Here is a 13682-nt window from a genome sequence, read left to right on the forward strand (position 1 = left end):
CACCGACCGGCGACACCGAGCAGTGAGTCCCGAGGCTCTCGGCAGCTTGACCAGGCTGCACGGAAAGAGCTGAAGCGGCTCCCTGACTCCCTGTCGGAAGGGAAGCCGCGCACCTCCCGCCAGACACCCGCAAATGTCAATATTTTTATTACTTTTCTTTTCACCATTTTTCAAACAATGAAAGCAGCAGAAAAACTGGCGGGAAATGGGCCCAGAGAACAAGAGATATTGCCGCAGAAATACAACCAGACATTGAGAATTCATTCAGAACAGGATATCTGAGGGAGCACAGCCTCCAGGTGAAATGTCAGCAATTCAACAACCAGTCACCATGTTCACACAGTGAGTGGGGAAAGAGGGTTAGATTCTATAAAAACAGGAGGATAACAATGCAGCTCACACACCCCAAAGTATTGGGGAACTGACTAACAACATAGTCAACTTGAAATGGATAAATTGAATTTGTTCATGGAAAGCCCAGGAGGATCAAGCCAATAAATTTGATGTGGAGATGCCGGCGTTGGACTGGGGTGAGCACAGTAAGAAGCCTTACAACACCAGGTTAAAATCCAACAGGTTTGTTTCAAATCACTAGCTTTCGGAGCACTGCTCCTTCCTCGGGTGAATGCAGAGGTAGGTTCCAGAAACATATAACGAAAGAGAAAATGCTGAAAAATCTCAGCAGGTCTGGCACCATCTGTTGGGAGAGAAAAGCTTTGACGAAGAGTCATTGGACTCGATACGTTAGTTCTTTTCTCTCCCCACAAATGCTGCCAGACATGCTGAGATTATCCAGCATTTTCTCTTTTGTTTCAGATTCCAGCATCCGCAGTTAGTTGCTTTTATCCAGAAACATATATATCGACAAAGTCAACGATGCAAGACGGTACTTTGAATGCGAGTCTTTGCAGGTAATTAAGTCTTCACAGGTCCAAACAGAGCAACTGGAGAGAGGGATAATCACAGGTTAAAGAGGTGTGAATTGTCTCAAGCCAGGACAGTTGATAGGATTTTGCAAGCTGATTCAAAACAATCCTTGTGTTGTAAGACTTCTTACAATAAAATTGAAACTTCTGAATTTGAGGTTGGGGTCTCATACGTTACAGAATGGGGAGGGCAAATTTTTAAAAAATAAGACATTATTAGCTGTACAAAATTACCGGAGAGCAGCCACTTGTAGAAAAATCAACATCAGAGCAGTGGGATTCAGCCAAAAAGGAAATAGACAATGCACATGGCGACACGGTAGCACAGTGGTTGGCACTGTTGTTTCACAGCTCCAGGGTCCCAGGTTATATTCCCGGCTTGGGTCACTGTCTGTGTGGAGTTTGCACGTTCTCCCTGTGTCTGCGTAGGTGTCCTCCAGGTGCTCGTGTTTCCTCCCACAGTCCAAAGATGTGCAGGTTAGGTGGATTGGCCATGCTAAATTGCCCTTAGTGTCCAAAAAGGTTAGGTGGGGTTTATGTGGATAGGGGGGAGGTGTGGGCCTCAGTGGGGTGCTCTTTCCAAGGGATGTTGCAGACTCGATGTGCCAAATGGCCTCCTGCAATGTAAATTCTATGTTCCCATGATAGGGAAGGGTGGGAGCAATAAGTCCAGGGAACCCTGGATGTAAGGGATATCTAGGGTTGGATAAAGAATTAAAGGTGAGTCTTATCACAGATACCGAGGGTTCAAAGTGGAAGTCTTAGAGGAACATGGAAAGTGCAAAGGATTACTTAAGAAAGGAATTAGGAGAGCAAAGAGGGAGCTTGGAAAAGCACTGTCGGGTAAAATAAAGGAAAATCCAACAATGTTTTCTAAGTATATTTGGGGCAGGAGGTTGACCAGGGTAAGAGTACGGACCAATGAGTCAATGTGTGCATGGAAGTGGAAGATACAGGTGAGGTTTTAAATGTATACTTCATATCTGTTTTCACTACGGAGAAGGATGATGTAGGTATAGAAATCACGGAGGCACATGGTGATTTGCTTGAACAACTTGACATTGAGAGGGAGAAGGTATGAACAGTTTCACCAGGTCTGAAAGTGGATAAATACCCAGAGCCACATGAGATGTATCCCAGGCTGCTGTGGAAGGCAAAGAAGGAGATTGCAGAGGCTCTGACAAACATTTTCAAATCTTCTCTGGCCACAGGAGAGGTGCCTGAGGACTGGAAGACAGCTAATGTGGTGCCATTATTCAAGAAGGCAAGTAGGGACAAACCAGGAAATTACAAGCCAGTGAGTCTAACTTCACTGCCAGGGAAACTACTGAAAAACATTCTGAGGGACAGAATTAATCTCCACTTGGAGGGGCAAGGATTAAACAAGGGAGAGCATGTCTCACAAATGTGATTGAATTTTTTGAGAAAGTGACTAGGTGTGTAGATGTAGGTAGTGTGGTTCATGTAGTCTACATGGACTTTAGTAAGGCTTTAGACAAACTCACGTGGGAGGCTGATGCAGAAGGTAAGAGTCCATAGGATCCAGGGCAATTTGGCAAACTGGATCCAAAACTGGCTTAGTGGTTGGAGGCAGAGGGTGATGTTTGAAGGTTGTTTTTGTGCCTGGAAGCCTGTGTCCAGTGGTATTCTGCAGGGATCAGTGCTGGGGCACTTCTTTGTAGTACACATTAATGATCTGGATGTGAATGTAGGAGGTAGATTAGGAAGTTCACAGATGACACAAAAATTGGTGGTGTGGTAAATGGTGAGGAACAAGGCCTTAGATTACAGGACAATATGGATAGGCTGGCTAGATGGGCAGAAGAGGGGGCAGCAGGATGGTGCAATGGTTAGCACTGGCACCTCCCGACGCTGAGGACCCAGGTTCAATCCCGGCCCGGGTCACTGTCCGTGTAGAGTTTTAACTTTCTCCCCGTGTCTGCGTGGGTCTCACCCTCACAACCCAAAAGATGTGCAGGGTAGCTGGATTGGCCACGCTTAATTGCCCCTTAATTGTAAAAAGAATAATTGGGTACTCTAAATTTATTTTTAAAAAGATGTACAGAAGAGTGGCAAATGGAATTTAAGCAAGAAAAGTGTGACGTTGTGCATTTTGGTTGGACTAACGAGGCAAGGGAATATACAATGAATGGTCGGACCCTGTGAAGTACAGAAGAGCAAAGTGACTTGGTGTGCATATCCACAGATCTCTGAAGGCAGCAGGACAGGTGGATAAGCTGGTTAAGGCCAATGGGAATATTGCCTTTATTAACCGAGGCATTGAATATCAGAGCAGGGAGGTTATGCTGGAGCTGTATAAAATGCTGGTTAAACCCCAGCTGGAGTACTGTGCAGTTCTGCTCGCCACACTATAGGAAGGAAGTGTTTACACTGGTGAGGGTGCAGAGGAGATTCACTCGGACGTTGCCTGGGCTGGAGTGTTTCAGCTATGAAGAGAGACTGGGATTGTTTTCCCTGGAGCAGAGAAGGCTGACAGGGGACCTGATTGAGGTGTATAAAATTCTGAGAGACATAGATAGTGTGGCTACGAAGCTGCTCTTTCCCTTAGTGGAGGGATCAATAACTAGGGACACAGATTTAAGGTAATGAGCAGGAGGTTCAGAGGAGATGTGAGGAAAAGCTTTTCCCCAGAGGTTTGTTGGAATCTGGAACTCAATGACTGAAAGGGAGGGAGAGGTGGGAACCCTCTCCCTATCCTCCCGGATTCCTCCCTAACTATAGCCTTAAGTGCATCCCACAGCGTGGTGGCTGGGACCTCCTCCATATCGTTCAACTCGACATAGCAGCCATTACCCACTCACCCATCCGCCAGTAGCCCCACATCCAACCCCCCAACTGCAGCTGTTAGGCCCCCCACCCTCAAATCCACCCAATGGGGCGCGTGGTCGAAAAACACAATGGCCGAGTACTCCGAGTCGGCCACCTCCGACCCCCCCTTCCCCACTCTCACAACCAAACCAAGAACCAACCCAATATCTCCGGCAGCAGCACCTTGTCCATAACAAAACTGTTGATCCGCGAATATGCCCCGTGCATATGGGTATGTGGGTGAAGTACAAGACGTCCTTCGCCCTCGGCCTCCCAAACCTCCATGGGTATCCCCCCCCCTCCTGCAAACAATGCGCCCATGAACCCCTGAACTCTATCGCCACCACCAACACCCTCAACGACTTAGGACGCATCCGATCCACACTTGGATCTAGGACTGTATTGAAATCACCCCCATAATCAGCCGATGCGTGTCCAGGTCTGGGATCCTCTCTAACATCCACGTTGTCCCAATTCGGGGCTTAAACATTCACCAGCACCATTGGCATCTCCTCCAGCTTCCCACTGACCATCACAGAGCTACCCCCCATCCCTCGGATCGGCCACAATGCTCCCCCACCTCAAAAGCCACTCTCTTATAACCCAACACTGCCACTCCATCGTCTTCATGTCTAACCCCGAGTGGAACCCCTGCCCCACCCATTCGTCTGATCCCCAAACTTCAGCTGCATCTGCTGCAAGAGCACAACGTCTGCCTTCAGGCTCCTCTAATGAGCAAAAATACGCGATCGTTTAACCGGCCCATTCAACCCTCGCACGTTCCACATGACCAGCTGGCCAGGGAGGGGGGCCCCGCTCCCCTCCCCTGCCGAACAGCCAGATCCCCATTTAAGCCAGCCCCCAGCATGCGCCCCTTCAGGCCCGCCCTCAGATGTTCACCGTCATCTCTCCCTTTGCCACACCAACCACCCCCCTTCCCCACTCTCACAAGCAAACAAAGAACCAACCCAATATCTCTCCACCCCTCCCCCATGCCTTCCTCCTGGCAACCCCCAACTTCACTCCCATTAACTAGCCTGCCCAGCTCGCATGGCGGTCCCTGCCCAAGGCCTCTGACTTCTTCTCACTATTCCAGTCCGTCCCTTCCCCTCAACCCTCCCGACCAGCAACAAACAAAGAGAAACAAAGGGCACACTCCCCATCACCGCTCTCCCGTCCAAACCTACCCCAATTTACCCACCCAATGGGGAAGTCCATGACATCCAGAGACATTCCCCTGCCCACTACCTTTGTCACCTCTGCAAAGAATTCAGTCAGATTATCAGGCATGAGCTTCCCTTCACAAATCCCTGCTGGCTCTCCCTGATGGACTGAAATGTTTTAAGGTGTTCAGTTACCCCCATCCCTGATTATAAACTCCAGCAATTTCCCCACCCCAGATGTTCGGCGAACTGGTCTGTAATTCCCGGGTTTCCCCCTTTCCCCCCTCATTAAAAAGTGACAAGTGCAGTTTTCCAATCCAGAGGGACTACTCCTGAATCTAGGGAACTCTGGGAGATTCTTGTTAGGACATCTACAATATGCTCCCTGAAGTAAAAAACTCACCAGTATTCTTAGAATTCCCCCTGTACCAAAAAAGGGTCAAGATATTCTTAATGGTGAACAGGGATTCTCACTCCCTGACTCCTCTGCAGACTTAGGTGGGTGCTATTCGGGTCAAACTAGTGTTTCAAGTTATCCCCCGGCATAACCCATATCTTTAGAGAAGAATTTTATCGACTTACCACTTAGTAGCATTGATCTTGGTCCCGCGTTGCTAAGTCAGTAAAGTAGACTTTGTAATAACCACTGTTTCAGGTTAAAACTTTAAATTATTTTATTATTATTTTTTCTTTTACAAGATAAAATCACTGTCTTTACAGAAAAGCAAAAAGATCTTGCTTCTGGATTCTCCTGGTTGGCTGATCAGACCTTCCTGGGCCTCCTTGACAATCTCTTCTTTATCTGTTGGTTTTCTCCCGGTTATTTTGCGGTTCTGCTCGGCTTTCGTATTCTGTCAGTCCCATGTACCGAAATCACCCTGCAAGCTGAGAGTGAGTGCCTGGCTGAGAGCTATTCAGGATATATATCACCCTTCCAACAGCCTTGCTGATTACATGACATTATTTTTAAGTATTTTCTTCTGCTCCTTAACGCAATACCCTTTCTGTCCATATGATTCCACATCTAGTTTCCGTAATGTCGAACATGAGAGTGCCTTCATGTTAAGCTTGACCTTGGTTTGTCAGCTCACTGGCAGGGAGACGTCCTGCTAATTATTCTGTGGCATTCCAGACTTTCAATCCCTTATCTTTTTTAAGCAATGTATTTTCTTGTATTCCTAAATGTTTCAAGTTATATTCTTCCCTTTTTACAATTTTACAACAAGCTATTGACTGCTTTTTTGAAAAGAAGCAGTGAGCTGCGGTGAATTGTCCGGTATTAAAATCAACTCTTCTCTCCAGATTTCCACTTTTAACTGGTGTCATTAAATTTCTATCATTCACAAATAAATGTTATTTCAAGTAATTCAAACTTAAGATTTTGGCAATTCCAATCAATTGCTTGCTAAACTAATTAACTTCTATTAAAGGGTATTAAACTCATTCCCTTTATGTAACTTAAAACTTAACTTTTATAAAACTTTCTCCGACTTGAACTAAAGATATCAGGTTACAGCATGAGCTGCTTCGTTATCTCGAGGCCTGTGTGATAATGGCCGTCTGCATTCCAAAGAATATTTGTCTGCAGTTGACCCTTCGAGGGCCTTCTGCTATATCATTTTTTAGCATTTCATTACATTTACATTTATAGGATCTTTTCTGTTACTTTGCTTTTTCTCATGTTCCTTGGGTTTTATCATCAGACCTTCTCGTTTCAAATGACATCTTTCGCATTTTTCTTAACATCTCCAACTTCCTTTAACACCCTCGGATGGAAACCGTCAGGTCCTGGGGATTTGTCAATCTTTGGTTCCATTAATTTCCTTGTGAGTGATACTATAGCTGCCTTGGGAAAGCGGGCAGCATAATCAAAGACCCCTCCCACCTGGGTTATTCTCTCTTCCAACCTCTTCCATCGGGCAGAAGAAACAAAAGTCTGAGAATACGCACTAACAGATTCAAATACAGCTTCTTCCCCGCTGTTACCAGACTCCTGAATGACCCTCTTATGGACTGAACTGATCTCTCTCTGCATCTTCTCTCCTGTTGTTCGCACTATACTCTGTATGCTTCACACTATGTCTATGTCTTTACATTGTGTATTTATTATACGTCCTATGTTTTTTCATAAATGGAAGGATCTGCCTGGACTGTACGCAGAGCAATCCTTTTCACTGTACCTCGGTAGACGTGACAATAAATATAAATCTAATCTATATTTACATAAATTGTATTAAGTCCCTGTCCTCTATCGACTATTAATTATTTTGTGACTTCTGAAAAGTTATCCTCCTTTTCAACTGTAAATACTGAGGCAAAGTAATTGTTCAGCGTGTCTCCCATTCCCCCATTATCACTGACAATATCTCCATTTTCAGCTTTTACTGGGCCTACATTGCTCTTCACACCCGCTTTCCCTTTATATAACTAAACATTCTTCTCATTGATATTGATGTCCCTTGCAAGTTTCCCTTCATAATCCCTTTTAGTCGCTCTAACAAGCTGCTTTATGACCCTTTGCTGGTCCTTGTACCTTTCCTATTCGTCCGGATCTGTACTATGTCTTGTATTTTTGTGCGCCCTTTCTTTTAGTTTTAAGCTGTCCCGAACCTCTTATTTGTCCATGGCTGCTTTTTTTTTGTGAAGTGGAGCCTTTTCCTCTCAGGGGTATATACTTGCTCTGTATCTCGTTAAATGTTTCTTTAAATATTCTCCACTGATCCTCAGTTGTTTGACCCATTAACAGATCTCCCCAGTTTACCGTGGACAGTCTCTGTCTCATCCCGTTAATGTCAGCCTTACCCAAGTCTAAAATTCTACTGTCTGTAATGTGCTTTTCACTTTCAAACACTACACTGAATTCAATCATGTTGTGATCACTATTTGATAAATGTTTGCGCACAGTTAGGCTACCAACTAAATTTGGGTTATTACTCATAATTAAATCTTTTTTCAAATACATTTAGAGTAACCCAATTCTTTTTTCCCCCCCCCAATTAAGGGGCAATTTAGCGTGGCCAATTGACCTGCCCTGCACATCTTTTTGGGTTGTGGGGGTGAGACCCAGGCAGAAACAGGGAGAATGTGCAAACTTCACACGGTCAGTGACCTGGGGCAGGATCGAACCCAGGTCCTCGGCTTTGTAAGGCAGCAGTGCTAACCGCTGCACCACTGTGCTGGCCCTTACTAACAACTAAATCTAATATTGCCTGTCCCCTTGTTACATCTGGAACATATTGCTGCAGGAAACTATCTCGGACGCATTCCAGAAATTCACTCCCTTTCTGCCAGGTGCTTGTCTGCCTCTCCCAATCTGTGTGTCAGTTATAATCCCCCCATTAATACTCCTCTGCCTTTGCTACACACTTGCTAAATTTCTGCCTTTATACAATCTAGCACCTCTGAACTGCCACCAGGGGGTCGATACACAACACCCATTACAGTTTGAGATTGTTTTCTTCCTCAGTTCCACTCCTATGGTCTCCACTGGATGCTTTCCCCTCATTGTTTCCTTCCTCACCATTGAGGTGGTAGTATTTCTAATCAGTAAGGCTACTCCACCCCCTCTGCCATATTCTCTGTCCCTGTAAACTTTATAACCGGTATATTTAGTTCCCAGTCCTGACCATCCTGCAGCCAAGTCTCTGTAATAGCGACAACATCATAATCTTCAACTTGCATTTGCGCCTGCAGCTTGTCTAGTTTATTCCTTCCACTCCGTGCATTTGTCTATAGAACTCTTAATCGGGCTGTTCCCCCTGACCGCTCCCTCAGCACTGCTTCTTTGTTAATTGCTTGTTTGTTATTTGCTTGTTTGTTATTTACTTGTTTGTTATTTGCTTCTTTGTTATTTGCTTGTTTGTTACTTTTCACTTTTGCATTAACCAGGATGCTACTTGCTTTGTCATTAGCTGCAGTTCCTGATGTTAGGTTCCTGACTACCTCCCTATTTATCCTTTCCACGAGGACACTGGTCCCAGATCGGTTCAGGTGGAGACCGTCCCAATTGTACAGATCCTTCCAGTCCCAATACTGATGCCAGTGCCCCATGAAATTGAACCCCTCTTTCCCGCACCACTCCTTTAGCCACGTGTTTACTTACCTAATTTTTTCATCCCAATGCCAATTTGCACGTGGCTCAGTGAATAATCCAGAGATTATAACCCTTGGGAACCTGTTCTTTAATTTTGTTCCTAGTTCGTGATATTCCCCAAACTGGTCCTCTTTCCGAGTCTTGCTGATGTTGTTTGTCCCAATGTGGACCCCAACAACTGGATCCTCCCTCTCCAATGTCCTTTCAAGCCGGTTAGAGATGCCCCTCACCCTGGCACCGGGCAGGCAACATACCATGTGGGACTCTTGGTCCTGCTTCCAAAGGATGTTATCAGTTCCCCTAATTATAGAAACCCCGACAACGACCACTTCTTCTCCCCGCTTGAATGGCCTCCTGTACCAGGGTGCAGTGGTCAGCTAGCTCATCCTTCCTACAGTCACTGCTCCGATACCCTGCCCCTCCGAGTCCGCTCCCTGGAGACTAGGTATGGGCAATAGGTGTATCAGGCTCTGGTCAGACCCCATTTGGAGTATTGTGAGCAGTTTGGGGACCCGTATCTAAGGAAGGATGTGCTGACCTTGGAAAGGGTCCAGAGGAGGTTCACAAGAAGGATCCCTGGAATGAAGAGCTTGTCGTATGAGGAACGGTTGAGGACTCTGGATCTGTTTACATTGGAGTTTAGAAGGATGAGGGGGGATTTTATTGAAACTCACAGGATACTGCGAGGCCTGGATAGAGTGGACGTGGAGAGGATGTTTCCACTTGTAGGAAAAACTAGAACCAGAAGACACCATCTCAGACTAAAGGAACGATCCTTTAAAGCAGAGATGAGGAGGAATTTCTTCAGCCCGAGGGTGGTGAATCTGTGGAACTCTTTGCCGCGGAAGCCTGTGGAGGCCAAATCACTGAGTGTCTTCAAGACATAATAAGGGGGTCAAGGGTTATGGGGAGAAGGCAGTAGAATGGGGATGAGAAAAATATCAGCCATGATTGAATGGCGGAGCAGACTCGATGGGCCGAGTGGCCTAATTCTGCTCCTATGTCTTATGGTCTTGTGGTAGTGGAGCTGAGGTATTGGGGAATGAGAGGAAAGAATGTTCCAGAGAAATTATCTGTTCTGAATTTCTATCCTGGACTGAGTGTTGACTTTTGTAAACTCCTTTTACAGATATTACAAGAGGAGGAATTACAGACAAATCTTAATTGACACGTCTCAGTCTTACAGAGTCACTCGATACTTTGGAATCTGAGTATCATCAGCCTTTGAATCTCGGAGGAGAATTGTTTGCCCACTTTCAACATCAGTGTGACTGGAAAAGCACCGAGACAGACACACCCGAGTGAGAGTGTTCCAGGGCACTGACTGTGGAAAGAGCTTTAACCAGTTACACAGCCTGAAAACAAATCACACCATTCACAGCAGGGAGAGACCGTACATGTGTTCTGTGTGGATGAGGCTTCAACTGATTGTCCAACAGGGAGAGACATGAGGACACCCAAAACATGAGGAAACCGTGGAAATGTGGGGACTGTGGGAAGGCATACAGATTCCCATCTCTGCTGGAGATTCATCGACGCATTCACACTGGGGAGAGGCCGTTCACCTGTCCGCAGTGTGAGAAGGGATTCACTCTGTTGTCCAGTCTGAAGAAACATCAGCGAGTTCACACTGGGGAGAGGCCGTTCACCTGTTCTCAGTGTGGGAAAGGATTCACTCAGGTATCTAGTCTGAAGTCACACCAGCGAGTTCACACTGGGGAGAGACCGTTCATCTGCTCTCAGTGTGGGAAGGAATTCCCTCGCTTATCCAGTCTGAAGTCACACCTGCAAGTTCACACAGGGGAGAAGCCGTTCACCTGCTCTCAGTGTGGGAAGGGATTCACTCAGTTATCAAACCTGCAGACACACCAGCGAGTTCACACAGGGGAGAAGCCATTCTCCTGCCCTCAGTGTGGGAAGGGATTCAGACATTCATCCGCCCTGCGGACACATAAGCGAGTTCACACTGGGGAGAGGCCATACACCTGCCCTCAGTGTGGGAAGGGATTCCCTCGGTTACCGGACCTGAAGAAACACCAGCGAATTCACACTGGGGAGAAGCCATTCCCCTGCTCTCAGTGTGGGAAGAGATTCACTCAGTTATCCCACCTGCAGAGTCACCAGCAAATTCACACTGGGGAGGCCGTTCACCTGCTCCCAGTGTGGAAAGGGATTCAACCTGCAGACACATCAGCGAGTTCACACTGGGGAGAAGGCAATCACGTGTTCTGAGTAGGGGAAGGAAATTAGTGAACCATCCCACCTGCTGAGACACCGGCGAGTTCACACTGGGGAGAGACCGTTCACCTCTCAGTCTGGGAAGGGAATCCATGATTCATCCCACCTGCTGAGACACCAACAAGTTCACAATTGATTACAGGGGTTGGATTCTGCTGTTATTGTTTCTGCTCTCAGTTACATCAAGGACTGCATTTTGTTCATTCTGATAGTTGGTCAATGGGGAGGGTTTCTTTCTGCTGGACTGGCCGGTCTCACGACTTTGCCTCCAGTGGGCTGACGCTCTTCGAGCCTTGTTGCGACTACCTGGTTTTAAATTTCACAAGGATCACAGAGTGAAGGAGTGTTTGGAAGTGAGAAGATATTCAGTTTGCATTTCTGTTTGGATGCCCCCCAAATCATGCCACATTGCCATGAAGATGGGCCCTAGGTGGTTACAAGTTTTTTTTGTTTAATTTATCTAGGTGTTTCTCACAGAAGAAAACTATCAGGGTATATGGGGCAAGTTGTCTGGGGTGGACTGGGAAACCACATTAAATGGTATGATGGGAGACAGGCAATAGCTAATAGTGAAGGAATTATATATCTGCCAGAGGGGGGTGTCAGTTAGCTCAGTTGGCTGGATGTCTGACCATGATGTGGAGTGACTCCAATTGCAGGGGTGCAACTGTTGTACTCCTAGATTATCATAGAATTTACAGTGCAGAAGGAGGCCATTTGGCCCATCGAGTCTGCACCGGCTCTTGGAAAGAGCACCCTATCCAAGCCCACATCTCCACCCTATCCCCATAACCCAGAAATCCCACCCAACACTAAGGGCAATTTTGGACACTAAGGGCAATTTAGCATGGCCAATCCACCTAACCTGCACATCTTTGGACTGTGGGAGGAAACCGGAGCACCCGGAGGAAACCCACGCAAACACGGGGAGAATGTGCAGACTCCGCACAGACAGTGACCCAAGATGGGAATCGAACCTGGGACTCTGGAGCTGTGAAGCAATTGTGCTATCCACAAGGCTACCGTTCTGAGACACTTCAGTTTGGATTTCTGGTGCAGAGTAAAGTATAACCGTGGAGTGGAATTTTAGATTGTGTAAAAGGACAAGTTCTATTTTATAAATAAAGGTGGAGGTTTCTGGCAAAAGTAGTGTTTAGTCAATGTTGCTACTAAGGCATCACGGTCACACAGTGGTTAGCACTGCTGCCTCACGGCGCCGAGGACCCGAGTTCAATCCCGGCCCAGGGTCACTGTCCGTGTGGTGTTTGCACATTCTCCCTGTGTCTGCGTGGGTCACACCACCACAACCCAAAGATGTGCAGGATAGGTGGATTGGCCGCACTCAATTGCCCCTTAATTGGAAAAATTAGAAACAAAATGTTGCTTCTGGTTTGTTTGCTGCAGTAAAAGCCAGAAAACCGTAAGGCCTGTTGTGTGATCCTTTACATTGTTGACTTGGAATTGATTTTTTTTAAAGTTACTGATCTGTCCAGAGATCCTAATCCACAAGTTTTGACTTCCCATTTGAGCCTCAGGCAGTTTTCTGGCTCACTATTCTTGTGTCAGTGACAGCCAGGAGATGGAGCTGAGGGCTGAATTTAGTTGAGAATAACGGGGCCTGCACCCCAGTTGGGAAACTGCCATGGACGTCGCACTAATAGAGAGACCGGAAGGATTACAACCTCGAGGGTTGTAATCTCGGGATTACTCCCTGTGCCACGTGCCAGTGAGGCTAGAAATAGGAAGATAGAGCAGACAAACACGTGGCTAAACAGCTGGTGTAGGAGGGAGGGTTTCTGTTATCTGGACCACTGGGAGCTCTTCCGGGGCAGGTGTGACCTGTATAAGATGGACGGGTTGCATCTAAACCGGAGAGGCATAAATATCCTGGCCGCGAGGTTTGCTAGTGTCACACGGGAGGGTTTAAACTAGTATGGCAGGGGGGTGGGCACGGGAGCAATAGGTCAGAAGGTGAGAGCATTGAGGGAGAACTAGGGAATAGGGACAGTGTGGCTCTGAGGCAGCGCAGACGGGGAGAAGTTGCTGAACACAGCGGGTCTGGTGGCCTGAAGTGCATATGTTTTAATGCAAGGAGCATTACGGGTAAGGCAGATGAACTTAGAGCTTGGATTACTACTTGGAACTATGATGTTGTTGCCATTACAGAGACCTGGTTGAGGGAAGGGCAGGATTGGCAGCTAAACGTTCCAGGATTTAGATGTTTCAGGCGGGATAGAGGGGGATGTAAAAGGGGAGGCGGAGTTGCGCTACTTGTTCAGGAGAGTATCACAGCTATACAGCGAGAGGACACCTCAGAGGGCAGTGAGGCTATATGGGTAGAGATCAGGAATAAGAAGGGTGCAGTCACAATGTTGGGGGTATACTACAGGCCTCCCAACAGCCAGCGGGAGATAGAGGAGCAGATAGGTAGAC

The 13682-nt window shown here is 46.8% G+C and overlaps 1 long non-coding RNA gene across 1 annotated transcript; it reads left to right on the plus strand.

The window, feature by feature from the left end:
* The first annotated feature begins 349 nt into the window (after nt 1-349).
* Nucleotides 350-12673, plus strand: LOC140422203 (uncharacterized). The gene is made up of 2 exons (XR_011947304.1): nt 350-576; nt 10141-12673. It is a non-coding gene; the product is annotated as an uncharacterized lncRNA (long non-coding RNA).
* Nucleotides 12674-13682: the final 1009 nt, after the last annotated feature.

This window comes from Scyliorhinus torazame, chromosome 5 (assembly GCF_047496885.1).
Source record: "Scyliorhinus torazame isolate Kashiwa2021f chromosome 5, sScyTor2.1, whole genome shotgun sequence".
NCBI classification, from domain to species: Eukaryota; Metazoa; Chordata; class Chondrichthyes; order Carcharhiniformes; family Scyliorhinidae; genus Scyliorhinus; species Scyliorhinus torazame.